The following is a 27,313-nucleotide window of genomic DNA, read 5'->3' as shown; positions in this document are numbered from 1 at the left end:
AGCCCAGCTTATATCACCAGTAAATATTATGATCATATACATCTGCAGAACACACAAACTCTGTCATCACTTAACTAGAGCTTTTAGAAAACCCAAACACAGAACTTGATTTATGAAAGTAGTATGACATGTTTTTTTCTATTGATGAAACACACAGCATAAGAGTTTAAAATTAATTATGCACAAAAGTATTTTAGCTGAGGTCATAGTTCATATCCAACTCTTTGATAGCTATCTTAGTTCATATATTTCAAAATATTTAATTAAGATGCAGAAATTATTGAAAACCTTCTATCAGATAGGGAAACTGAGGCTCCCAGTGAGTTAGAACTACTTTCTTTTTAATTAAGTCAAGTAGCAAAAAATCAGTTTCTCTGTCCCTGGCTCCTCCACCTTCTCTGGAAATTGGAAGTTTGTCCAGAGCAGCTAAGAAGACTCCTAACACCTTACGTCCCTCCAAAAACTTTCCCAAGTGATGTTAGCAATTAAAATAAAATCAAAATCCTGTCTAAATACCAGCCTGCAAGTACCTTTCTCAGTTTCCTCAGTATTTTTAGGTATTGACAAAGCGTTCCTTTTGTCTTTCAGTCATCTGCCCTTCCTCTTGGCACAGCACATTGTCTTTCTCCACCCATTCACACATTGAGGAAGGGTTTCTGTCTCCTAGAAGTACTGCCTTACTGGCTTCCAGTGGAGTTCCAAGTGTATCTGACAGTCATACTGAAACTTTTTCTTTTTTAAATCATGCTTTGAATGTATTTGTTAGGTACAGGATTATTTCACTTTTTCAGTATCCTGTTCAGAACACAGGAATTGTAAAATATTTATCATAAGATGTGACCACGCACTTCAAGATGAACTTGAGTAGTGGTCATCTGTTTAATAACTAGTCGGGGAGATATATAAATAGCTCTAACAGACTTCACATACCCTGATGCACTTACTAAAGTAGCAGTTTTAAAATTCTTTCAAAATTGTAAGCATACATAGACTCATGAAATTGTCAGAAAAGTACAGTAAATGTGGCATGATACTTTTACAGTTATGATAGATCTTTGATTAATGCATACTTCTGGAAGTAAACTTACCTGGAACCTAGATTGTCCTACAGAGAATCAATTTACGCTATTTATAAATAACCTCAGAAAACACACTGCAAACACACAGCAGCTTTACTTCTAGTTGCTTTAGGATAAACCTCAGTAAAATTACATCTGTGTCTATACCAGAATAAGAAAACAGAGTAGGGTCCTGAGCTTTTGCTGTTTACTAGAATTTTTTTCAGTAGAAAAAACGTTAAGAATGATACACTTCTAGCTAAATAAAAGCCCACTGTAGTTTATTGTAAAACAAACTTCCTCCTGCTCATCAGAACTTACTATTTGAAGGTTCATACTCTCTACTGGAATTGAGAGCACTCAAACTTTTAAATCAGACTTTTTTGGAATGAAAATTGGATTTTGGCAGAATCATACTTTTTTTTTTTCCCAAAGCCCTGCTTTAGACATATAAATGCCCAAAGATTTAACCTTCTTAATAGAATCCCTGAGTTTTCTTATTTTTTTGTCTTATTCTCCTTCAGCCTGCAGCTAGTTTTTCAGTGTCATTTATTGAGGATCATATTAATTTGTCAAAGCCAATTTTTTTTCTTTCAGAAGCAGCTGTAGGATATGACCTCTCTCTTAAACTAAAAATTTATTTACATCAAAAAAATACACCATGATTTGTCAGAAATCAGGAGAATAGTAAATATTCCTTACAGGACATGAGAATATTGGTCTCATATTTCAGAATATACTTCAAAATACACTTCAAAATACAGATAAAAATGAACATTAGAAATAACTTTAATTTTCCATTAGTCCATCCCTACTGACTACATCTAAAAATACTACAAATACTACATCTACATCTTGTTAGAGACCAGTAAAATAAAGCCCTTAATAGTAGCCATTATTAAAAAAATATATATTTCCTTGTTCTGTCTCAGAGGATGAGTTACTGTGTGCGAAAAGGTCACTGAAGGAAAAGTTCACACTCCATTATACACAACCCATCCCACAACATACCAGTTCAAACCTCTTTGTAAAGATCTATGATGTGGTAATATGGCAACATCACTTATAGTAACTGCTTATTTTATAAAATAATGGACAGACCTTGGCACTATAAACATGGATTAAAATAACTTTGTTAAGAAGCTAAAAAGCTCTGTCAGAATAATGCAATAAAAAGTCACTTTCCAAGGTGATACACTATCCATTCATAATATTTAATGCAAATCAGGGCAACGAAAGTTGAAATTATAAAAGGATTTTTAAGGCATTTTTCTTAAAGCAGTAATCAATACCTACATGCTTCCATTCTTTTAAGAAGGTCAACGGACAGTCTTTGAATAAGTAAATCACTTGCTGTGGCGTTTAGACTTTTGTTGATGTTGCTGCTCCATGGAGATTTGAAGGACTGATTGGTAACCTTTTATCTAGTAACTTTACATCTTTTGCTTGCAGTAGAATTTTAAGTGCAATCAGGTTTTCTCTGTGTGGAAAAAAAGTTTGCACCACCTCAATTAATGAACCTCCTCTACTAGATAAATTGCTTCACTTTGTCTATACTCATCTTCTTCCTCTTGAGTATAGTTACAAATGACTACTGCATCTGAAGGGTACTACATTCTTTGGGGAGCTGACACCAGCAACTGGAATCATTCATAATTGATACAGAATGCGTATTCCCTACTCTTACTGGGTCTTTTTCTGCCACTTCTGGCCTAAGTGAGGCCGATATGAAAACATCTACCCTATTTACTCATTAGTTTTGTTCAGGTAAGAGCTACAATAACAAGTCCTATATAACAAAGCAGGAAAATGCTTCAAGGTAATGGGGCTGCTAATTAATTCTGAATACCAGTGAAAATTCTACTGAAGTTCTACCAAAGTTACACTAACACCAAGCAAGATTATCAAAATTAATACTCTTGCAATAGATATCAAGGAGTTAAGAATGATTAATCATTATTGTTAAATGTTATGAGAAAAAAAATGTAAAAAAAAAAAGCTGTAAAAAAAGCTGTGAAGATTTACCTGGTCTTTGCATCATACGCAACAAAATTTTGAGACTTGTCTGTATGCAAAATTTAAATTCCAGCTAGTTAGGCAAAATGCAAATTGATAGCATACACAATACTCAGCAGTAACTCACAATATGAACAAAAGATAACAATATAAGATTATTTCATTTTTGAATCAGAATAGGCTACTTCACATGAAGTCACTCTTACGGCTATATCTTGTGAGAAGTCATAATTTACTACTCAGCATGGGTAATATTTGCTGATGAAAATGTTTTCCTTCACAAGATCTTTCAAAGTCGTCAGCACTCAGTATGGGTCATGAAACCACAAACTTACATTGTTAGAATTCACTTTAACACAGTTTTGAAATTATTAAACTACTTCTCTTCCCACTTCATGGCTTTTAATATGTACCAATGGAACTTAAGATTTTTGTTTGAGAAGACGCTAGTGTGAAGAGAGAACATAAAGCAAGAAATCAAGACTGAACAAATCCAAGGTAACATAACTACTTAGATTTCCGCTGACATAAGTCTGAGCACCTACTTTTTTTCCCTACCATTCTATTCAACAGTCATTTTATTAACAATTATAGATATGAAAAATGTAAGCTTTAGATACTTGTTTTGTTCACTATCTGGGATTTTTTTTTCCCTACTACAAAGCAGCTAGAATGAAAGGTATGGGAATAGTTGGCTAAAAATTTCACCCAGTTTAATTCTCTCTCAGTAAACACATATCACACTTCAACAACTAAATTAATGCACCTCCTCTCATCCTATATTTAAAAATACATGTTTTTAAATGTATTCCTTCAATTGTGGTGAAATATAACTAAGAAAGTTATTAATCAGTGTTTTCTATCCAACTATTTCTTACAACTTATCCTTTTCCACTTTTTCTTTTACAGACAGAGAAACAAGTCACATTACAATCAAATTATGAAGCTCCCAGTCAAGTACTGGGTTTTCTTCAATCAAACTTGAATGCATTATCTCCTTATTGAATCTTATGCATCTACGGTTGATAAATTGTCCCTATGACTGTCTCAGAAATACATGAGAGTCAATTTTGGAAAAATTCTGGGCCATTGACTGCATATCATCAATCTTCTGAGGTACAGAGTTGGGAGTAGATATTAAAAAAAACTGATATTTTACACTTTTTTTTTTTGCACTACTGTTAGCAAAACAACTAATTTGCAAGCTAGAAAAGTGAAAGCCTGACATGAATTCTAACACTGATCCAAAAGAAATACTATGTCTCCAAGGCTAAACCATATATATAATTAATCATAAAAATATGGAAACATGGTATAAGAACTTGGAAATTTACAAGTTCCCCACTTAAACACAAAATTTACAAAAATGCTCCCTGGGAGAAAAAAAGGAAAAAGAAATTTTAAATTGGTGAGAGAAAGAATCATAAGAATCTTGGAAAGAGAGAAAGAATTGAATAAATTTCAAAGATGGAAGAAAAAAAAAGGGGGGGGGGGGGAAAATGGCAGGAATAAAGAAAAGTAGAAAAAGTTCCTTGGGAAATGTGAGAAACATCATACTGAATTCCTTAAGTCCAAAGGTATTAATGACAAAATACACTGAAAGGATAGACAGAAGAGACTGAATTAAGAAACTTCAATACAGTTCGGGGTTAAAAAAAGAATTGCAAAAACTGGGCCACAAGAAATCAGAAGTCCTTCCTTTCCAGATAAAAATATATATGAAGAAAATAATTAGCTTGATTGACAAAAGCTCATTTTAACTACTGAGAATTGAACTACTGATGTGTTATTGTGATACTAAAAGCATGTTATTTTTTATTTATTTATTTTTTAAACTTGCTGCAGAAGTAGCATATAACATAAATTTGATTAAAAAACAAAATTAAGCCATGGTGTAAAAGTTCACCTAGCCATTTCAATCTGTCAGTGGAACTCATCAGGAGGTCTTGAAAAAGGCAGAAACTGCACTTTACCTCAGATCTACCACTTATTTATTTATTTTTAACTGGGAGAAGGTTCTGGAAAGTATGTTCAGAACAGCAAGGAAACACTTGTCAGGAGAGTACTTTTCTAGAAGTCCCACAGGAGATTCTGTGGAGTTCAATGTCAGTAAGGCACTGCATAAAAAGTATAAAAAAAAACCCACAAAACCAACCATTCATCCAAGAAAAAGAAAAACAAAACCCACAGAAAGGAGTCATCTTGCAGAAATCTAAACTTCTCTCACCCAAATGAGTTCTGTTTTCTCCATCTTTCTTTTTCATATTTGAAAATCTAGCCAAATATCACAAAAAGTTGATTAGGAACAACCAGCATACGTTTAATACAATATGACTTGTCATGAAGGTCATAAAGGATGTTCTGTCTCTAGTTATATAGCTTTACCTATGAAACTTTAAGGACAAATAGTTACACTTTGAATTAAAAATGCAATTTGTACAATAGGCACATGTAAGTGCCTCATTTTCAGTATGTTCCTTTCTACAAATTCATTAACAAGAATATTTGTGGAAAGTAATCACAGAAATAGTATGTACACAATTTAAACTAATTCCATTAAAATCAAAAGAATATTCATAGGAGATGTTTGTTATAGTCATCCAATTTTAACTATTACTTACTTTTGACATTTGTGGAAATCAGATAAGTATTAAAATTAAGAAGTAAAATATTGTTCTTCTATCAATATGAGATTGACATATTATCAAATTAAACGCTTTAGAAATAATGTAACATTTTAACTAGAAGTATCTTACTAAATTACATTGCAGGAAGCCATTGGCTCTCTTATTAATATGATAAAAGTATGAAAACTACTGTAATTTCAAGGACTTAAGAAGGGAGTTCCAATGTTTTAATTGCAATTAAAGCATGATATAAGTTCCATTTTGGAACTTCAAGATTCAAGTGATTTGAGTCAAAGTGCAAACGTTAATGAGTTGAAAAGTTTTTATTTTAGGTTATTAAGTCTGACTGACAAATCTAGCAAGGAAAACAACAACTGCTGAGAAAGACATATAAAAATCACACCATTTCATGTCCATAAGCCCAAAGATTCAGCAGTAATATCATGACTATCCAACTGAATGGGTGTTGTTTTTTTTTTTGCTACAGCTGCTCAGCCTACCTCTTAAGCCAACTTGATCTTTCGTTGTTCCATCAAGTCTGCTGACCAGTGCTTCATGGAAGCACTACAGTATTAGTCACTTCTGTAATTAGTGGCACTTAGTACTTAGATCATAGTTAAAGTTACAAATATTTCATGCTGAGAAAGGGTGAATACCCAGAGATTTCTGTTCACAAATAAAGTTCGGGATAGAATCATGAAGTTGTCTCCTTCCCACTCAAGCAGACAAATCATAGAGGAGAAGATATTTACCTTGGACCTTCAAAAGCTCACCAGAATTTCTTCCCAGAAGTCATTTCTCTGGAGCTAGGCCCTTAAAAAGGACTTCAGCTAAGTCCTTAAAAATACGCAGGAATCACATTAGCTCTCTTTTTATATTTTAAATTCAAGTAGATTTTACCTTACAAAATAAATGATCAAATTTCTCCACATCAAACTGCCCTAAATGATATCACACTCAGACTAAATATTGGTCAGTATGATTGATTATGCAAGCAGAAAACTGTAACTGTCTTACAAGCAACAATAAAGGAAAGCTACATCTGCCAAAAGAAAACAGTTCATCCTTTTATCATGCCACATCATACAAAGATTTTGCATTTTTGTCATAAAACCCACACAATCAAGGCTTTTTGTCTTGCTTTTTCTGTTTTTGTGTGTTTTTTTTGTGTTTTTTTTTTGCATCTCCAAACAATGAAATATAGAGAAAACATTTGCTAGAATTATATTTGTGGCAAAGCATTATTCAAAAGTTTCAGTGGCTGTTAAACAGAGTAAGCAAGTACTACTGTATCCTTATTCTCATTGATACTCCTATAAGTTGGTTCTTAACAATGGCCCATTAATGAGCATGGGTAGAAATCTAACTGGAAATGAACTTGAACTCCACCATCTGCATTGAGAACCTGACAGTCTTTAGAGGAAACAGTTCTTTGCACTCCTTTCCAGCTGCCTGACACTCACTGCTCCACAAGCAAACCAAGCTGCTATGTAGGTCACTGTGAAATATATATAATTGTATGCATCTGAGCTACCACACAAGTATTTGGAAATAGAGGTTCCTTCCTTTAAAACTTGTATAATCAGAAAATCTTCTTTAGAGTTGGGGGAAGGAGGAAAGGGAGATTAACTCTGACTCCCCACTGTTGTTTCCTACTGTGTGTCTCTCTTTCTGTTGTGCATACTGATGTATGTGTGTGCTGAAAGTTTCAAAACAGCAACAATAAACGAGGATACTTGTTGTCATCTGCTTTATTTGCTATGTTAGTAACATCTTTCCAGGCTTTTCATTTTCCTCTTTAAAAGGCTCTCAAACACATATCAGTGAATTTCTTTATGACTCTAACATACGTGTGTGTGTGTGTGTGTGTGTGGTGTTTTTTTGTTGTTTTTGTTTTGTTTTGTTTTTTTCCAACTGTAGTAGGTATTGAAGAATATGAATTGAATTTTGAAGGTTCCTGGCTCCCAAGCCAGCAGGAGATGAGGTTTAATTGCTTGGAAATACATTTTCACAGCTGATACTGGGAAACAGAAAAAGTCTGTATGTCAAGGGCCTCTAAGCTAATCATTTAGCCATAACATGCACCACTGCATACCTAGGGACAAAGTAACTGTTAACAGCTTGAAGCTGTTGAAAAAAAATATACCAATGAGAAGGTCTCCTCTATTTTTCTAATGCTATTCTTCATCCTGAATAAACTAATAGAAACGTCTTATTTTCAGTTCTGTCAATTTGAATGAAAACAATTGTGTGCTCACCTAGTTTTAGCATTGGAATTCATTAGATCTGAGACTGTTCATTAGGATAACAATTCTGAAGCTGTTCCGTTATTAATATGCTGCCTGTATAAACTCAGGGTCTGCCTGTTGTATCTGGTTACACTCTGGAGACTGAAGTTTGTTTCCAGCACAACAGATCAGATCAAGAACTGCAATAACAGTTAGCCATTAGTCACTAGATCTCAATTTGCCATAATAGAAAATAATTTCTTCCAAGTATTTTCTCCCTGGAAAGAGGGAAAAAGCATAGGGAACTGTCAAGCTTATGAAAATTAGACCATGAAAAATCTGGGTATGGCTTCTGACAAGATAACAGGCATAAAGCTCCAAAATTCCCTTTTAAGTTACTGTTTTAATATGGGGCTAGATCTTAATGTATCAATATTGCCTAGTATAGTAACAGTTAATTATTTTTTTTTTATTTCAAATCCTAGTGAAATAGAAAATTTATCTAATCTCACCAAGAATTGATCACATTGCTCCTAACTTGATACAGACGTATGAGAGAGACACTGATAAACTTCCCCTGTGCAATGTTGTACTTCCTGCCACCCTAATTATTCCTGAAGGACAGAGCAGAGACATGCTCAAACTGTTTCAATAACTATCTTTTAGCACCCACCAGCTTAGGAGACAGCAGCTCCCCTCTCATTAATGCTCGAGAGAAATACCAGAGAACAATTGGAGGCAGAGTAGTTGCAGTATGCTCAGGTACCTTCTGCAACTGCTGATTTGGACTCTGAAGTAGACAAGGGAGCAAATGACTGAGGTGTGCCCCCACAAAAAATTCCATAACAGCTCCCTGAAGCAAAAGGGATATTCTGCAATCTGAGCTGGGCTTGAGCCTTGCTGCTCTGAAAAAGGAGAAGTCAACTATGATGTTGTTGGCAGGACTTTACATCCTACTCTCCAGAAGTATTTTTTAACCTATAAATGCTGATAAAACACATTAGTATAAAATATGACTGAATTTTCTAATTCAGTCTGTTCAAAGAACAAGAAGGATATACATAAACATAACATATAGCTCACCTCCAGTTGCCAATTAAGAGTATTAACTTGGCATTGTCCCTTTGAATTCAGGAGGGGAAAAAAGATTTCTGCTATTTCATAAGGAATGAGCTATTTCCCACCTACTTCCCTATGAGCCGATCAATGACCTAGATAGAAAAAAGGACAGTTATATGGCGTAATTCATTTTTATTAGAATGAATGATAGCAGAAAGTAGACAGCATTTCAGATCAGATCCTTATTTTTTAACAGATAGTAGCAGTTGAAAGAGAGAATATAAAAGAAGCTTCAGAATGTAAAGAATTAATATAATGAATTGGTTTTACTTAAGAACAGTAATTGTAAATATAAACAGAGGAAGGATATTATGCCTATTGGCAGCCTAATAATCACTTGACAGTTAACTATAGAAAGGTCAAAGGTCTTGGATTTTTAATCTATAGGTTGATGATCCCTTGGGGACTGTATGGTGTGAAAAAGAATTTGGTATGCTTGATGCTATTAAAGGCATGATCAGTTTTTCAAAATCCATTAGCACTCACTTTTCCTTCAAATGAGCATTAAACTAGCTTTTGGTGTGATTATTTGAAGCAGATTTCTTATCATTGTTAGTAATCTTGTATAAGCATGTAACATTTCATTACTTCTATGAATAAAAGTGATTTTTCAGAAATTTGTAAAGTGCATGATATATTCTACAATTAGGTCTATTTAGAACATGAAACATTTTTCTGATAGGTTTCAAGTTAAACCAAAGATTTCATGGGGAACAAATATGCTTATTGAACACGCACCTTAATATATGGGGCACAGTATTACCTTTCCGCGTTCTCTTTTAAAAGGAAAGCAGAGATATATATCGTCTTATTGTATAGCTTTCACACCCAAAGTGTTTTTAACTTGTCTTTTCTCTGAATATTCTACAATATATTGCTTAACTCTAGATAGTTGTAAGGAAGAGAAAATTCAATTGTTTTGAACATTTGTTCACTGTAGTTTCAAAAGCACTTCTTATAGCGACCTTGAAAGTAAAGAAATTTGTAGACATTTTGGCTATACAAATTTAGTAAGTAATGTATAAAGAATGCTAATGTTACGCAGATGAAATATTTCAAGAACCGTATTTTTTCATTAAGTTATGCATCATCTTGTTTTTTAAAGATAAGAAGATGCAGTAATATATACATAGAATATTCTGAAAACTTGTGCTAGAGTTAAGGTCACTTAGGAGAATGTAATAAAAGTGAAATGAAAACAAATTTCACAGCAAATATTATATTTAAAGCATTTGCATAAATCTGATTTTAAGTATATTTTAAATATATTAAGCTATTATATGCAGCTTTCAATTTGAATGCTGTCTGTTTCAAAACATGCATCCTTACATGTTTTAATCCTATATGTCAACCTTTAAAAACATTTGAAAAAATAGAGAAATCTTTTGATCTTAGTCATATGTTTATTTTTAAAAAAGCTCAGAAAAAGAGCACTAATTAATGCTCCCCAAAATGTAATAAATCTTGACTTTATCTCCCCATGGATTACATCTGTATCTTTAGAAATGCCTCAGTCAGTGTGGTTCATTTGATGGGCAAATGCATGTCTCGCAATACTTGATGAGAAACTTGTGAACATACTTTGGCCATGTCTACTTTGAAATGTCAGATGGATTTCTCTTGGGTATCTTTCCTTTTGTTGTGCATCAGAGCAAAATAATATTTTATTGTTGGTCATAATTAATAATTCATTAAAATGCACCAAATGAACACACGAAAAAAGAATGTGGATATAAATCTTATTAGGTCCCTGGATAAAGTCACACTATGCTTTTGCATTTTGAATTTCCAGGAATACATTATATTGTCCAATATTGGAACAAGCTGAGAAATGTAATATAAAAATTTGATAAATTGCTTTCTGCCTGTAAATGAGAAAACAGAGTTGTGAAATGAAGCATTCTGGCAAAGTAGAATTTGAGCTTAGAGTGTAAACACTTGAGTTAATGGCTAGGGTATCTCTGAGTCTCAGAAGCTGCGGTACATAGGGAGGGTGAAAGTGAGGTTATGGAAGCTCTTCAATATTTTACTTTGAACATACTTACAGACCTTAATTAGACAGATTACCTGTTCTGCATGGTGCAGTGTGCTGAACAGTTTTAAACTAGCTTGTCCTCAAGGCAAATGGAAGGCAAATCAAAAAGAATTACACTCTACACAAATAACAATGAATGTTCTATTAATGAGTATGGCAAAAAAACAAATTTTCCAGCCCATACGCTATTTAGTTTTTAACTTTATCATGTTCAAAAGCATTTGTGAAATACCTACTGACCATTTGAATTTATGTACCTAACCAGTCCACCTCTTCACTATTTCAATCCTTATGAAACTGTAAAGATATTTAATGTAATTACTTGATTTTTGAAATTTGTTTCTTTGTATTTAAGAAAATGTGACAATGGAAATTTTTTAGACAAAAAAATAATAAATGCTTTCCTTATTTCAGTTCTACCTGATAAATAAACAGATTATTATTAATTTTTAATCTTGGTTCAGTTCCTAACCTACATTAAGAAAAGTAGTTAAATAATGAGGATGTTTACTAATGACTCCAGGATGCCAGTATTAACGTGCTGTATACATGCTAAGTTCCTGAATCTATTTAATCGGTTTATTCAGCCAGCCACCTATGGGGAAGGTCACCATGTCAAACAATTCTGAATGGCATTTTGTATGAACTGGGAACAGGACTTTTTAAAGGCCAGAGGTTTAGGAACATAAACCAGATGTGCTCATTTGAAATAGTCTTAAAAAAAAAAGTCAAACACTTAGATCTTTTTTAAATCTCACTGTCAAACACACTCTATAGACCTAAGGATTTTACTGTTCTATCATGAATTTCACTGATTCTTAAATGAAATATGCCTTCTGATCTTTGCCATAAATGTATCATTTCTCCATTTATATTCTAGTATTGCATCTAAGAAATCTATGAATTTAATCAGATCAATTTTTTAAAGACACCGATTTTTAAGATCTTTGTTTTTCTATTTTTAATGTCCAGAATTATTGTAAGTAGTTAATCTTTACATTTGTTTGCAAAACAGCTATATTTCCCTCCAATAATTTGCACAGCATAAATCTAGGTTACACTGTGATTAGTGTGAAAATGTTCACTTTTGTTTTGCTTTATTTTTTCTCCAGTTATACACATCTAATAATTGATTTCTGGTCCATTGGGGTTACATAAAATATAATTTACTAATTAATATAATTTAACTCCATTGGTCAGCCTGCTAAAGTATAGTGCCAAAATGTCCATGCTGACTGCTAGAATATTATTCACTAGAATGATCACATCTCTGAATAGAAATTTTTAAGAGCTCTAGAGAAGAAAAGTATCAAAGTACAAGTTAGCTAACTTGCAAAACTGCTGTGGGGAGGAGGACTACAAACTCTTTCCAATTTCCACCCACAGCAGTGAATATTAAACTGATTTCTATTTATTCTTCTTGAATGGACAGCAGAATGCTCAGAAGATGTTCTGATTAGTGGAGTTAGAGCAGCACTTCTCCTTCCAGTCCAAGTGCTGCTCTTCTTTCCAGAACCTCTCAGAGGAGCAAAGCTCAACAACAACAACAAAAAAGGAAAACAGATACTTGATATAGCAATCAAAAGTTACAACAGAACAGAGAAAATGAAACACCTACCTTTGATAGCATATAGCAAGGAATGTATGAGTGACTGCTACTAAATGTCTGCAGATCTGCTTTCACTGGTATGGATTATGCAGCTATGGACAGTTTTCTCATTTCAGCCATTTCATGTCCTGGAAGGTGGTAGGAACCCTGGAGCTGTAAGGAATGAAAAGAAAAATCCACTAGTTAGAGTTTTGTATTCTGTATGGGTTATGCTACTCTCTGTATCTCATCAGTACAAGAACAACCTCAGATAGCGGACTGCTACAAACACAAAACAAAAACCAAACCAAAACAGCCAAATAGCCAACCAACAACCAGACAAACAAAAACATAATTGAGAAAACTTTTGCTTATGTTATATTCAGCTAGTTAGCCTGTTGTACGTTTGAATTTATTCATTATGAATTGCAGACAGTTTTCCATTTCTAGGTCAGAAGCATTATTCACCCTCCATTGTACATCTCATTTTTTTAAAAAATATTTGAATGAGATTCTGGACTGTAGCTATTTAAACATGCACATACAAGCCCTAAATATTAGTATTCTATTAGCAAATACTTTCCTACAAAATATTACCATAAAAATATCTGTATGTTGTATATTTGTAGGGATTTTGCTTTTTTTTTTTTTTTAATCTTTTGAAAACTGAAAATAGTGCTTTGGAATTATTTTTTCTTTCTGATAATCGACCTGAGTAGAAAAATATCAAACATAGGCCATTTTCTAGATTTTCTTACTGTTTGTCCTGATATGAGAATGACAACATATGTAGTACTTCATAGCCTGAGAGTTTTTTTCTTGTTTGTCCAGATAAAAGACAAACTTCAAACAAATTCACTTACTGAGTTTGTATATTTGAGATTTAATAAAAGTCCAAAAATATTATATATAACCCAACACTTATAATCTTACTATGTAATTTAATTTTATCTAAATTTCAATTTTGAAGAAACTGTAAGAACTACAAAGAAAACTTTCCCTGTTGAAATCTCCACTTCAGTGTTTCCTACTTTTCCCAGGTGAACACTACAGTAATCTTTATTTCAATCTAATTAAAGTATCAGTATGAAAATTCATCACCATTTACGAGAATGTGCACATGATACTTACTGATTAATGGAATTAGTGAGAAAATGAAAATAAATGTTAAGTTAGCATACCCATCTTTAATTTAATAGTCATTATTTGCCTTTGTTTTCAAAAGTCTATCTGAATTTTCAATAAAGACATAAAATAATTGACTGTTGTTCTGCAAAAGGAAGGTTCAAGCACAAAGTTTAAAAAGGCATTTGATGGAACATCTCCATTACAAAGATATCAAAGGAGAGCACTTAATTTGCACAGTGGTTCAGTGGTTAAATGTTACCTGATAATGTGGAAATTCATAAGCCAAAAAATGAAGAAAAATGATAAAGTAGATGGTACACTAGATGAGAAGCTGGATTCCGAAGACCCATCTCAGCTTACATGCTCTTATGTGAGGAGCCCTCTGGAACTGGAAAAAAAGAAAGCTCACGTTTGCTTCTATTTACTGACAACATCACATTAACAGCAATGATAAAATCTGTTGTTTCATATTCTCTTATCCACAAAACCTAATAGTCTCTTTTTATTTGATAAAGTGGCATCAAATGAAGCACCTTCATGATCTTCAGTATCAGTTCTGAATCTATGTTTCCCTTTTCATTTTCATTCTTGGATTAAAAAAATTGACCTTACTGGTACAAACATGGAATAATTTCAACGAAGATCAGAAATGCCCAGAATAACATCCTTTCTAATTCTTATTTTTGCTGGTGCTAGTTGTTCAAAGGATTCTACCAGTAAAGTGTTGGCTTCAGCAGGTGGAATTATTGATCTGAATAAGTGGCAAAACTCTCACTGAATACCCAAGAACAAGAATTTCACTACATAGTCTGTGGGTGTTACAATCTGAGTGCATTAAGTATATAATTTTTTTTTCTTTTTTTTTTTTTTCTTCAAACAAGCATACAAAAACCACAAAAATTCTAGCATTTTCTTTAATTTTACATTTTGCTATAAGTTCTTTTCTTTTAATTATGATAAGTATTTGTGAGACGGTAGAGCTTTGCAGATCACAAATTTATTATAGGTGGATCAAAGTGCAAATGGGAAAAAGATGTGCTTTCACACCAAATTTTTAGACTGTTAAAAGTTACCTGTCACCTGTGTAATTTAACCTGTATTCCATTTAGGCAAAGTAAATGTATGCTGTAGATACCTCTGCTGCTTTATATTCTGTGCCTCACCTAACAATCCTCCATCCCATTTGCTTTTTGTACTGCTGTTATGCTCTGGATTGATGGTTTAAATGATTTCTTCCTAACCATTTTGCTGTATGTTCATTCTATTAAACTCACTGTCCTAGATTGATTCACTGTTTTATACCGAATTACTTTATATTTATCTCATGCCTATAGGAAACTTACGTGAGCATCTCTGGCTTAAAAAAAAAAAAAAACGTGGAATGAAGATCAGAAATAAAAATAAAGAGAAGTCTTTTGGCCAGTGATTTATGAGTCACAGCAGGATAGTATAGCAATTATTGTGAATTTCATTGATACTGAAGAGACCATTCCATCAGCCAGCTGGATTCTTTCTGGATACAGATACACTTTCAGTTCTCTTTCTCATTTTGGAAAACAATGACATTTGCATGAAGATGTAGTGCTTTGAGCAGTGTAATGGGACAGGTAATTCTATATTTTTTTTCCCCCCTAATTGAAAATAGAAATAGGAAATAAAGATCCTTCAAATCATTCTTTTATACACACACACACACACACACACACACACACACACACACACAAAGATTTTATAACAACAACCATGATTTTGGAAGTACTAGTTGTTAATTTACATGACTTTTCCTAGCTGTTATTAGTTGTATGAGGGCTGTTCAATATTAAGTTATTTCTAAAGTTACTGCAAGTCATATAATCTGCTGGATTATATGGGTTTTACTTTAACTGAATTGTTCCATCCATTTCTTATTACTTGAGGACATTACTAACTTCAAAAAACAAAAACTTACCAACTGCTAGGACAAAAGTACATTTTATACTCTAACAGCTTACACAAATGAACATCGAAAAATGCACAGAACCAGAGCGGGTGTAAGAAAAAATATAAACAAGATTCAATCTGCTATCCAAGATGGGAAAGTCTCACTCATATTCCCCAAAACAGTACTGCTGAACAGAATATTTCTGATTAAGTACTGTATAATGCAGCTATTAAACATTTTGTGCTACATTTGCTTCTATTAGTCAAATTTATTCCCTCTGTTTGTCAATTTACAAAATACATTATCCTTGAGGTGCCTTTTGAAGAAAGTTCTCTACTCAAATATATATATATATTTAAATAATTAATTGCATAATAGAGTAAATGAAGATATGACTGTGTGACCACTGAGAATTATTAGGAGCCAATCTCATTTTAATATCATACAGGAACACACACATTTTTTTCTTTCATTTATTTTCTTTTAAACTGAGGTCAGGTATTTTCATCACCATCATAAGGTAGTGAAAAACAAACTTCATGGAAATGTAGTTTGTGCACTAATGTAAACTGCATTCAAACTAAAATTTTGCAAACTATGAATTACTGGTTTAGATTAACTCCATAAACTATTTAGCAATTATTTAGTCTTTACTAATTTCACTTATAAATTTAGTTTTCTGTTAAATGGAGCTTATATATTTCATACCTTAAGAAATAACAATGAAAAAGCTTCCAAATAAAATCCTAACAAGTCTCAGAAACACTTAAGCCTAGAAAAGAATTAAAGAAGGAAATAATCGGCAGCAACAACAGATTATCATTTTCCTGTTTTAGCTTGGTTTGTTTTTCATTCCAGCAACATACTTTACTGATATTGCAAATGTCCCCACTTACTGGTTTGCTCTAGAGATTCACTACCCTTTAAACACTCTCTATTTCTTTATGATGAGAATTAATTTTCCATCATTGCTAGGGCTTTGGGTGTGATTCTGCCTAACACTGTCCAAAACATACGAGTTCTTCTACTGAATTCACGGTAAAATGACACATGGAGTTAAATGTTTTATTGTACTAGGGGTCCCCGTGGCAAAAAGTCAGAAATCCTGCTTGACAACTAGTGCAATCATTCCTATCAGTAATATGCATTTTATTCATCAAGATGAGTTTAGTTCACAGCGGTACTTAACCTTTTGCCCCTCATATTCCTTGCTGATGTATAACGTGTTTAATTTTGTTTAACTGGTTGCTGAAGAAAAAATACAGCAGGTATACTTGCTGGATTTTCTGAACAGCACTGCATGTCTTGACATTTTACATCTTTCTAAAATTGCAATTATAATGCTATTAAATATACCTAACATGCTCTTAACACTCCATTTAGAAAAACGAATATGATAGTGAAGACTGTTCTCCAAAAACATTTGTTTCTGCAGTATACATAGGAAAAATAATCCAGCAATTCAATTTCATTGTGAAATCAAACTTCAAAGTGTTTTAAGGATGTTTGCTACAGAAATAGAACACATTTAACAGAATAGAGAATCAGCTGAACACCTTTCCTTACAGACATCTTTAAAAAAAGTAAATGTTAATAAAAAGATTAAAAACTTAGTATGCCAATAGTCTATAACTAACTGCAGAAATTTTTAAAGTGTCTGTAACATATGAGAGCAAGTGTGTTGATGTGAATATTTATTAAAAAAATGAGTAAATCACAATTTGAAGAAGTAAAATCAAAGCAGGTATTACTGTGCACATTTTTCTCCTCTCTTTTTTTGTGGCTGAATAAGAGGCAAGAAGATTTAGTAGTGTATCCAGTGACTGACAGCATGAAACAACAGAGCTTAATTCATGGAATCATAGAATGGTTTGGATTGGAAAGGACCTGTAAGATTATCTAGTACTCCCTGCAGGCAGGGATACCTGTCTAATTCATCTCAGACTTAGTCCTCCCTCCAGGATATTTGGCAAACTAAGCACCTGAAACCATCTAGAGTTCAGTTGTGTGTCTCTGTGACTCAGTTCCTGTTTGCAAAACAATTTTAATTACACTTCCTTACTTCACAGCATCGTCATGGCAATATGCATGTTAAAGATTGAGGACAGTGGGCACTGCATGAGCACAGTCAACACCCAGCAGTGTTGGCTGCATACTTAGAGTCTGCAAGCTCCAAAATTTGAAGCCTGCTAGCTATGCCCTTCAGTTCAGAGCACTGTACTGAACATCAGCATAGTAAGGTACCACACAGACTTGCTTTCCCTCTCCTCAGCACTTTTGGCACTATATGAGCATATGTACTTAAAATTCCTGCTTATGACTCCTAACATGTCTTGATACTACCAAGAAAGTAAAGAATAGTACAGGCTCCTCTTACTGACATCTGGCTCTAGATGTCTTCAAATAAAGCTACAAACAAAAATTATTAAAAAGCAACATGAGTGCCCTGTCAGCCATTTCTTTGACAGGCTGTGCTATGTCAGTAGGAAGCACATAGTGGGTGAACTTTAGTGCAGCCTTTAAGATGCGATAAGAATGAAGAAACGTAGTTCTTAATAGAATCAGACAACTGTTTGTGTTAGAAGGACCTTAACAAGCACCTACTTCCAAGATCCCCATCACAGGGACACCTTCCACTAGACCAGTTTGCTCAAAGCCCCATCTTACCTGGCTTTGAACAGTTCCAGGGATGGGACATCCACAACTTCAGGAGGCAATCTGATCCAGTACCTCACCCTCATAGCAAAGAATTTCTTCATTCAGAAGACACCCTTCCCTCTAGTATGTCTAGCACATCAAACAGCTTGGTTTCATGAGCAAACTTGCTGAGAATTGCACTAAATTCATGTAGTTGACAAAGATTTTAAATTCTATCAGGCCCAGTATAGACTTCTGAGGGACACCATCACTTGACTCCATCTGAACATTGAACCATTGACTACAATACTTTGAGAGCAAACATCCAGCCAGTAGTACCTAGATTTGCTAAAGAAAGTCTTAAAGTGTCAGGCATAAGCAGTAGCATTACCTAGAACTATTCTAGATACAGATCAGAAAATAAAATTCATTTATTGAATTTTAGAATGAACAGTTCACATTTCCATTGACCCTGTACCATTTGTGAGTCTGTCTTAGTAGAGCAGCTGAAAACACAACCCAGCTTTCCCAAATACAGAGAGGCTTAAGTAGAAGAAGAAATATGCTCAATAGTAAATAAATACTTTTATTTTCCCTTAGTGCTTTTCTCTTTTCTGTCTACTAAGATTGCTACTGGCGCTGTATCTTATTAGCCTCAGGGTCTGAAGCCCAAAATCCATTGGGTGTTAAAAGTCTGTTATTGTGTTATTTTTCCAGAGCTGCAGATTGAATGAACAAGGGAATATATTAAGATTTACTCTGGAAAGCTGAGAATTTTAAAGAAACTGTTCCACTGAATATACAGATTTTAAATGACTATATTAGAACTTTCATTTAAGTGTTTCCTAAAATCTTATCATGATATCATTAACAACATCGGAACTTTGGAAATTGAAAATGCACAGATAAACAAATTATTTGTTACAAAAAGGGCTTTGCAAGTCTCTAAGGAAATGGAATATTCTAATGTCTGTTTATACCAGCAGAAATAAATTGTATTTGGTAAACATAATGTTAGTCATTTGCAAACATGAAAAATGTGGGTTTTCTTTTTCTTGTTGTTGTTTATTTCAAAGACTTTGTGCACTGCACAGTGAATGTATTTGGGTTAAACTGATTTGCAGCATGGTAAGACTTGGCTGTTGACAGAAATTCCCTTTTATGTATGCATAGGCTTTTTTCCCTGCATTTCTATTTTTCTCCCTTCTTCTTACTTGCCTGCCTTCCTTCCCTCTTTTTTTTTCCCCCCTCTTCTTTTATTGTTATTTTTTTTTGTTCTCTTTCATTCTTTTCTTTAGAGTTAGGGTAGTTTAACATGGAGGTGTTACCTACTTTTCAAAAATCTGTCAGTGGAACAGACTGGAATATCAACATTAACAGTCTGAAATAGCTATCTAAAAAAAAATCAGTTTTTGAATAACTTCTGAGCCATAGTTTCCAAATAATTTTTGTAACTACTGGATGAAGACTTCCTTTCCATTTCTCATGACAAACTTTGAGATATAGTTAACTTTGATTTCCAAATAATGAAAAAATAAGAATCAAACATTATATTGCTTCCCAGTATATGAGGGAAGAAAAAGACTGTGGTCTGAGCCTATTAGGAAAAAGCAGGTTTCAAATAACTTCAGGAAGTAGCAGTCACATTAGGAATAGTGGGAAATTGACAAAATATGAAGGACAAAAATGAAAAACAAAGAATTGAGTGGCTTCTTGCTATAGTGAAGGCCTTTTCCATTTGAAAAATCAAAGTATTAGAGTGCTTCAGGTCTGAAGTATTTTCCTAGCACAGTAGTCAACAAGTCAAAATCTGCACCATAAAATACTTCATCCATCAGTCCCACACAGTGTAAACATCACGTTAAAAATATATATATAAATCTCACCATTACTGCAGACAAGTAAGAGCTATAAATTCCTTAGAAATAACAAGCAAGATAACAGTAGGAAAAATGGACACAAGAAGTATAGTACATATCTCATTTTAAATACACGTCTTTATCCTGCTATGCCATCCACCAGATTTCATGCTTCACTTTTTAGCTATATTGGCTATTATCATTCAAGTTACGCATCTTTGGCATTTATATCTCAGTAATATCATTAGGTACTCAAACTATATATAAAAAGGTATATATAAATGAGTAAAGCCAGTTTGAAGAGTTATTAAAATGTTATATTCCTATAAAAAACAAAATGAAGAGTAGGTCATGTCTTAAATATATCAATCAGAAAATACTGGAGTTACTCTTCATTTAATTTCCTGTGTTTATGCTAAAATGAATGATCAAACTAGTCTTAAATAAATTAATACTTTCCAGAAAGCAAAATTTGACAGTCCATCAGACAATTAGATCTCTGCTTCATTGTCATACTACATCTGAAAGAGTGCAGTTTCCCACACTCTCTTCTTAAAAGAAAAATAACATCCAATTCTATCCGTCTGATTAATACAATGTGGTTGCTGTACCATAGTGCAGCCATGGGAGAGATGGATTAATATGTCAGCTAAAATTGACAGTAGGATGACTAGTAACCTGCTTGATATAATTCCATGGGGTTTCAGGCTTTCTAGGTGAATGCTTATAGCCAGAAAACTTGTTTTTAAGTAGATAGACGATTGCTGAAGTAGCTTTCATTCTGACACTGATACTAAAATTCAAGTAGATGAGACAGAAAGAATGGAGCTTTGTAAAAAATAAAAAAATATTCCCTTAAATAATTGTTACAGCAGTTTTTATTATTTTACTCCAGGAAGAAACTGTTCCCGATTGCTTGCTTAGGTAATATAGAATTTTTAGAATTAAAGGACAGACAGTATAAAATTTATTGATTATTGTGCACATAACAAGGCACTTCATTTTTAATCCCAGTTTATATATAGAAAAAAAACAGGGAAATAAAGTGTAGTGGAAACAGATACAAAATGTATATGGGAGTAGGTGCACAGTAGCATTTACTAAACATCAAAGCAGATTACATTACAAATGCAAGTGCTGTTGATGGCAGATATGTCAGGTAAAGTTTATAAAATCTTAGTTTTCTTTCCAAATAAGGCTGAATTCTGGGATAGAGCGTCCCATGCAGTCAGACATTAAACCATCTTGGGATGTGGCTGCAATCTAGCTCCTCAGGTGGTAAGAGTGGACAAGGGCATGTCACATAAGAACCTTTTTTCTAGAGCAGTGGTTTTCCATCTTTGTTTCATAGTCCAGATTAGGATTACCAGATGGCTGTCTGGGAAAGAAAATGAAATACAAGAGGGAACCAGCTCAAATTCAAGCAGTATAGAAGCATCAGCAAGCAAAGCCATTGAAGACATTGATTCTGGGTTTCCCATATAGAGATATGTTGTGGTTATTTCATTCTAGTGCTTGAGATAAAAATTGCTTCCTATCAATAATGTCTGCAGTATTTTTGTTAAAAGAAGCTAAGCATAGTTGCTCCTATGACAAAAAAAAAGAAAAAGCAAAGCAAACTAACAACTTTGAGATAATTGTGTAAAATATAGAACTAAGTATGAAAAAGCTCTGTCTCTCACACACAAATCCAAACGCATTCCAAACGTGCACTGCAAATATAAGCAAAAATTGTATTCTGATGACACAGTCTGACGGCACTAATTGACCTCAATTTTAATGTGTGAGATAAAAAGTCTATTCAAAATAAACAATTGTTTCTTTCTACAAGTTTAATTTCTTGAAAGGTACAATTTTGCTACTTGTGGTGTTCTGACAGACTGGCCAAACAGGATCATAAGAAAAATGTTGTATAATTGTAGATAAATCTCAAATGAATTCAGCACCCACCTCTACATAGGTGTTTAGAGTCGCCATAGCTGCACCTGGCAATGGACAACTGCATCTCAGCCACCCAAGGAAAGACAGGATGTAGTCTGATGCAGACTTGCATCTGAAAGATCTGGAATTCCTAACATGAAGAAAGGCAATTATGGGCACAAATGCCCCATGAGGAGCTCGCAGGATCCTTGATCCAGCAGCAAGCAGCACCCTCCTAGCAAAGAACTGCCTGAGAACACTGAGGTCACACATCTCATCACCTTGACTTAAAGACTGTAGTATGATAGAACAATAAAATGTTGAACACCCACAAGCACAGGATATTACAAAGCCAGACAATCCTTTGTGCCCGTTAATTACACTTGTCCTCGTGATGTCTCAAGGCTCCTTACATAACTATAAAGACCAGAGTCTTGGTGTGTTTCCAGTCATGACTGTGAAGAAAAAAAAATTTGATTTCCTTTCAATTGGTCATCAGTACAGATGGTTCTGGCTTTAGCTAAGGTGTTCATTTATAAAAGATTCAACTGGAATAAATCATGCACATTTATTTTCAGACAGATAACATTTCATTTTTGTCTTTGTTAAGACAAAATACCCTAACACACAACAGAACACTAGTAATTTGAAGTGTTTGAGCAAGGAGAAAAAAACCACAAATGCACACGGTATTTTACATTTCTCAGGTACAAGTTTCTTTGGAACTTCAGCAGAACACTTACAGCAAGTGATGAATGAAACCAATCATTTCCACAGAAGATTATTGTACTTCTATAGAATTTACTTTTATTTTAAAGTAGTTCAGAATGAACTATGCCTTTTCCAGGAAGATATAATAATAATGTGTGTTGTTCTTTACTAAAATCCCTTGGGTGGTTACAAAGCTGGCTGGAAAATGTGTTCTATTACATTTTGTTGGGTTTTCCCCATAGAGTCCAAAAGCAGTTATAGAGAATGTTAAGATACAGACACTCTAGCAAAGACATCCATTGAAGAAAATATTTCTTGATTTCACATGCATACACAAGAAAATTGCAAAGCTGAGACTATATTTCAGGAAGTAGTAAGCTATTAGACCTCTACCCTATCCATGGATAGAAAAATGCTCCACTACTAACAGTATGCTTAGATGTGTAATATATTAATGTCAATTTTTTAAAGCATGCAAATAATATTGGCAAGTATGACTAAACAGGGAAATTATTCCCTGAAAAAAAAAGTAGGCCCTGATGGGAAGTCAATGTGTTAGTCCAATTACTTCAATAAGATTTTGTTTGTTCCTAAAACTTTGTTCAAAAAGTTCAACAGAAAACTGAATTTCCTTGTACAAACATACTGTACAACAAATAACCAAACCAGTACCCAAAGAGCCATACACTGGAAAGGAATAAAAGCTCTACAGAGACAGCTGTATAGATTTTGAAAAATACTACAAAGGTTTCCTAAATATGTTGGTTATGTCTTATTACCTACTGAATTGTTCATAAAGTTAGTTCAAGATAGACACTAAGGCAGCATTTGCCTTTGCTTTAATAGACTCCCTACAAGCATAATCTTCCTCTGCTTCTGTCCCCACACTACCACTAGCAGAAACTCAACACAGCAATAGGTTATGATGAATTAGTGGTTTGATCTGATTTTACTATGATTTACCTGCACAGAACCTGTCTTAACTCTTTTCAAAATCCTTTGTCCTTCCAGCTCACAAAACATTTTTATGGGGTAAGAAAACTGCCAGCATGTCTCAGGGTTAATTCAATAATTCTGTTATCTGGTTCAGTTCTGACTGATCCTTGCAGTCTGGCAACAACATTCATGCTGTGCTGACAGGTCCAAAGCACCAGTCTCCACAGTGGATGCAAATGCAATGGTGGGAGAGAGATATCAAGCTAATGGAAACAGGAAGGACTGCAGCAAAGTGGAGGCTTGTTTACTGAGGCTCTAACACAAATGTCAAAGATGCCACCTGACTTGAATATCCTTTCTAGTATAAAATATGTTCATTTTGCTACTTGGACCTTTAAACACAATTGCACTGTGGTCTTGCCATGTGAACTTTAAGGTTGAATTTCAGTTTTCCCCAGAGAAACAAAAATCTAACACTGTCATGACAGAATATCCTGAAGCCCAGTAGTACATGCCACTGAGTATCTAAGCATTCACAAAAAGCATTGATGGAACTGAGGTGGTAACCAGTATAAATGAAGAAATATTCAATGCAGAATGATTTTTCTAGCATATACTTTGTTTTAGAGAAAATGAAGTAGTTTTGTGTATGTGTTTTGCTCATTCCTCAGAATTGCGCCAATGCCCTAAACAGCACTGATACATCACCTAATTTCCTTTTAAAAGAGTAAAGTAACAGCATTTTCATCAGTTATCCACATTTTCCCTTTTTTGTTACTGCTTATAAACTCTGAACACCTGGGATTGCTAAAAACTTCCCCTTGCTCCACTGAGGTGTTTATGAATGACTATCTTTTCTTCCTAATTATTGTTTTGGGGAAGAAAATCTGTACCTGGGCCCAAGACGGTGATTATTCATAGTACTCTCCAGTTAAACAGCTTCAGTGGTGCTGTTCCTTTGGGTAAAACTTTACAAGAGTGACTTCTAACTTTTCTCTTGAATAGAGTTTCCTTGCTTGCTCTAATTTTTTTTGTCCACATTTTTCCCATTTATCAGCCACATTCTAAAATAATAGTGTACCTTCATAATTATATTTTTTGTTGCATGTAATGAAGTAACAAGTTCATTAAACAAGTAATAAGTGTGCAACTATACAGAAAATCAATTCCTCGTATGTAAACTTTTTCTAGTTTAGAAAACATTTGTTAGCTTTAATATTGCTCTGGAAAGTTGTAATGGTGAATATGGTTCACATTTTATACAACAGATATTTTTATTTATTCAACTACTCTAATTGACCTAAAGCATTAATTAATGAGAATCATTTCCATTGCAGTTTACAAGCAATTCCTTAAAAGCTGCACTATAACATGCTTTAAAGAAATGTGTTTTTCATAGTTCAATTATTGTCACAGCAAATATCCAGACCAGTGAATAAAGACAATAAAATACCCTATAAGAAGTTAGAGGTCCCTGAACACTTTTGTTATACTGTACACACTGGAATCAGTGAAAGAGTTTTCAGGTACTATAGTCTGGGAAAACATCTGGTTTGTTCTATTTTGAACAAAGAGGGACATTTTTATATTCCTACTATTCCCCTTATTGGAGGGGAGCACTTACACTGCTGCAGCTAAGATTGTGTCAGCACTTCCTTTATTAAACCCATTATGAGAACCAAAAGGGTGACTGGAGAGTTGTCAAATTTCTACAGGTGGTTGAAATAGGCATGATAGGAGCAGCCCTGACCTTTTCACTGGTCCAGCTGCACACATTAGCCCAGCTGAATCCACAGACAACAGCTATTTCATCAGCACATCCATAAAAGAGACTCACCATTGCAATTAAAATATCCAGTTAACACTTGCTTCAAAGATCATTGAAGGAGCAGGATACATTAATGTCAACAGGTAACTGGCCATGCTTTAATGACTCCCTGAGTGAGATCACTTCCAAAGGAGAAATCAGGCAGAGTCATTGAGGAGGGTTTTGGAATGAGGGAAGTAGCTGTCAGCAGAACATGTGCTTGGAGTCTTTCCTGTACCAATGCCTTATCTGGCATCCTTTCTCCTGCACCATGGCTTGGTCACTACCAGGGCAGCAGCAGGGCAGGACTTGGGGCCCAGCAGCCCCTATCTCCCCTAGCTATATTTGCTTCCAACCTGCAGGCAGGGGACGCTTAACTCCATTGCAAGTCTATGCTGTAGCCTGGCAATTACTGATACATGGTGCATGGCACACACCAATGCCACTTGAAATTCTAAAAAGAAACTTTCCAACCTGGTCATACAGGAGAAAAAGTTTCAGAAAAGGTCAAGATTATTTCATTTTGAAGTGGCAAAAATAAATTTGGAGTACTATTTCCTGTAGGCAAATCATTATGATTAGCTGTAACTTTTTTTACTGGTGAGCACCATTTGGAATAGCCCCAGTACAGAGACTAGGAAGTGCATCAGGAGAGCTCTGCACAGATGTATCGTAAGAATATTTTTGCCTAGTAACAGCTTTCTCACACTACGCATGTTCATACAAAAAAATACACTTCATTTAATACAATTATCCGAAAAACTAAAGGAATGAAAGGACAGAATAACATTACACGCACTGCATGCACTCCATATTTGCACTAGGTTTGGATCTAGTATTTCTCTCAGATCCTTGGATGTGATATCACTCTTACAGTTTTCTCTGTTTCATTAAATAACTTCTTGTAACTAGAAAATTTATCTAGTGAAAGTTTCCCAGAAGCATAGTTTTGGTGCTATGAGAAGAGATCCTTAACAAATCTTAGTCTTGCAGTAAAATATTTTTATATCTGTACTATTATTTTCTCCCTTTCTTCCCCCTATATATAGTTGTAATATGCACTGAAACATTGAAGCATCACCACAGTTTTTTCTCTGTGAAGAAGACTGAAAATTCCTGGCATACCAGGAAATCCAGGAATCCTTCCTTCAAACATTTAGGTATCTGATACAACAGCTCTACACTATCTTTGCTCTACTTGAAGAACGCTTTGAAACACCACCAGCTCTTTCTGGATTTGATCCACTCTGCTCACAGAGGAACAACATTGCTTCTGACAGGTTCTATAGAATGCACACAAAACAAAATAAGTTGAACTCACCCAACTATGAAGGTGCTCTACAGCTATACAGGCCTCCTCAGGAAGCAGCTTCAGTCAAGAGAATCTCTCCTTCTAGCAGCTGGCCCTTATATGAGCCCTGTGCGTGTCCACCCCTTCTGGTCACATTGGGAACACAGGTGCAACCAATTTGCCTGTGCTCTGTGGGCCAGACACACCCCTTCATCAGGTGCTCAACCACCAGTTCTAAGCTTGAACTAACAGTTCCTCTACAGAGTCCTACTTCATAAGGCACAGCAAGGTGACCAAACAGGAGTTACTGATCACTGTGGTCACAAAGCTTTTGCGGTTTGATGAGATCACTTTACTGCATTCCAGAAACGTTCATGTGTCCATCCATTATTCAAAGATTTTCTATTTATCCAAGAGGTGGGAATATCATGA

At 34.3% G+C, this 27,313-nt stretch overlaps 1 long non-coding RNA gene across 3 annotated transcripts; it reads right to left on the bottom strand.

The window, feature by feature from the left end:
- On the bottom strand, positions 1–27,313 carry LOC104912406. 3 transcript variants are annotated; one of them, XR_002118158.2, is made up of 5 exons: positions 26,912–27,312; positions 14,059–14,187; positions 12,702–12,845; positions 9,013–9,140; positions 1–2,538 (listed from the first exon to the last, which is right to left on the bottom strand). It is a non-coding gene; the product is annotated as an uncharacterized LOC104912406 (long non-coding RNA). The 3 variants fall into 3 exon arrangements; XR_002118162.2 differs by lacking the exon at positions 1–2,538 and adding an exon at positions 6,870–8,834 and having other exon boundaries at positions 26,912–27,313; XR_004160800.1 differs by lacking the exon at positions 9,013–9,140 and having other exon boundaries at positions 26,912–27,306.

The sequence above is a fragment of the Meleagris gallopavo genome, chromosome 10 (assembly GCF_000146605.3).
Source record: "Meleagris gallopavo isolate NT-WF06-2002-E0010 breed Aviagen turkey brand Nicholas breeding stock chromosome 10, Turkey_5.1, whole genome shotgun sequence".
NCBI lineage: Eukaryota > Metazoa > Chordata > Aves > Galliformes > Phasianidae > Meleagris > Meleagris gallopavo.
This window is presented reverse-complemented; position numbering and strand designations above follow the sequence as displayed.